The 2,500-nt window shown below is 39.2% G+C and overlaps 1 protein-coding gene across 1 annotated transcript in view; it reads right to left on the minus strand.

The window, feature by feature from the left end:
- LOC125034528 (proteasome subunit alpha type-7-like) overlaps positions 1-2,500 on the minus strand; it is a 9,634-nt gene that overhangs the window by 6,097 nt on the left and 1,037 nt on the right. The gene's annotated exons all lie outside the window — the stretch shown is intronic.

Raw genomic sequence — 2,500 nt, forward strand, 5'->3', positions numbered from 1 at the left:
CTTGGCTACGTGCATATAGTACTATGGGGGTCCAGGGGGCGTAGCCCCCTGGCTAGGCACACATAATTAGGCTAGGTTAGGTTATGTTAGGTTAGATTTGTATATTACGAGGGGGTCTAGGGAGCGTAGCCCCCTGGCTAGGGATATATAGATCGTAGTGTATAAAAGCCACAGGGTTAAGGTTAGGTTGGTTTATTGGTTAGGACGCATTGTACGATTACCACAGGGGATCTGGATTATGTGAAATCCCGTAGATTTTTACCGAGTATTGGGTTTGATTCCCGGAGAGTTTTTCGAAAGTTGGCGTGTCAATTTCCGATTTTTTGTGCTTTTCGGGACAGAAATTTGGCCCAGGTTTTCGAAAAATTGAATTTTTAACGTTTCATAAATTGATTTCTGCAGGTTCCTATTGACATCCAGTGCCATCCATTATCCCCCCCCCCCCTTCAACCCCCGGTTCCCCACGCATCCCCCGAGATTGTTTGGTAGAGGAAACAAACAAAAAATCGGATTTTGGAACTTAGTCTCTGAGAGGGAGTGTCGCTCTCGGAAACAATTACCATGATGTTAATTCTTACTGCGATATGTCAACTAGTTTGTCTATTACTACATTCTTATGAAAGTGATTATTTTGTAATTATCAACGAGTGCTTTGTAAAGTTTATGTATCTTACAACTCTTAATAACTAATTTCTGTGCATAGATACACATTTTAATGACCAGGATTTTTGACATCTCTGCCTTCATTTCTTCACAAGCCCCAGAGAGAAATGTTTTGATCGTTTTCAAAACAGTATAGTGGCTATGCAGATCAAACATTTACTAAAATGGAGTCTAGATGGCATTTCTGTGAAACTTGGCCATGGTAAAAGAGAGAGAATATTGAGCAGACTGACACCAGAATTTTGGAATTGCAAGGGCACTCTGATTCTGGTTTTCAATATTGTGTCTCACCATATTCTAAACTCACTGGGTCTGCATCTGTACCATCCACACTGACAGTGTGTGTCACAATTTCTTTTCTATAATAAATAACAATGTTTACTTACATGCAACTAAACTTTTTATCATAATTGCAGTGTTCAAAACTTGGCTCACCTTTTCTGAAAACGGACATTTTGTGCATATCATTTTGCGCTTGTTTACTTGGGAGCTATTTTATTGTGTTTGTTGGACAAAGTTTGACTCAGGCTTTTGAAAAAGTGACTTTTTTATGTTTTCATGAATCACTTCCATCATCCCCCCTTTCTACCCCAAATCCCTTTGCATCCCCTAGGATCACTGGGTAGAGGAAATTAAAAATCTGATTTTGGGACTTAGCCTCTAGAGGGAGCATTGCTAACAGTAACAATTCCCTAGACTACTTCTGCATAGCCACTATATTGTTTTATAAATGACCCAAAATCGATGCAACACTGAAACCAAAACATTTTTCAGCAGCATTTATCTGAGGATGGGGTTTGACGGAGCTGTCAAATATCCCAGTGGTGAAAATATGCATACATAGAAAGTTATTTTTAATAAGTACTAAAACGTGTAAAAGACGTATAACAAAACAAAAAGTATGCAATAAATACATGAATTAGGAAAAGCAGGTATTGATAATTACTACACAAGCACGTAGTAATACATGAACTACTTGACGTATCACAGTAATGAGTTATGCACTTTTAGTAGTGTTTATCATTGCAAAGTTAACAGGGTCTGGGGAATAAAAAAGGGTTAATTTTCCGCCTATGACAATTGGGTCTTCCCTTACAATATTTATATCATCAGATTTGTTCTCGTGTGATGAGAACGAATCTGATGATAATCTCCGTCAGATTCTCCAGCCAACAATCTTGATGTGATTTGATAAATCCCGATAGCAGGGGAGGGCATGAAGTAGATCAGGGAAATTACGGGGTAAAACAGGCTTAAATAATCAAAATAGAGAATAGAAATGTGTAAAACAAGCACAAAAAATGCTTAAAATTGGCAAATGAAACTCTACGGACATTGCTGCCATCTTTGAAAGTCAACGGACCGACGCGCCAATTTTCGAAAAACTACGGGAACCAAGGCAAAAAATCTACAGGATTTCACATGATCCAGATTCCCTGTGGTAATCGTAAAATGCTTCCTAACCAATAAACCAACCTAACCTAACCCTGTGGGCTTTATACACCACAATCTATATATTCCCTGTATCTCCCTTCTTTTAGATTTGCGCACCTTTTGCCATAGATGAAAAGTGTCTTAGTTTTCTTCAAGGTATCCACTCCACACACTTATTTTGCTATATTCTTGGTTGACATGCGCAGAAAGTTTACCAAAAAAAGATGGGTGAATCTCTTCTTTTCTCTGTCATGTACCTCCTTTACCTTTGTTAACCCAACGCTGACAGGCCATGCCTATCAGCGTCATAGCAAACTGCTCAGTCTGCGGGATGTGCATGTACATGTGGTGATGCACCAGAGCACTTGGAGAACGTTTGGCTTGATGTAGTGGACTCCCACGC

The sequence above is a fragment of the Penaeus chinensis genome, chromosome 18 (genome assembly GCF_019202785.1).
Source record: "Penaeus chinensis breed Huanghai No. 1 chromosome 18, ASM1920278v2, whole genome shotgun sequence".
NCBI lineage: Eukaryota > Metazoa > Arthropoda > Malacostraca > Decapoda > Penaeidae > Penaeus > Penaeus chinensis.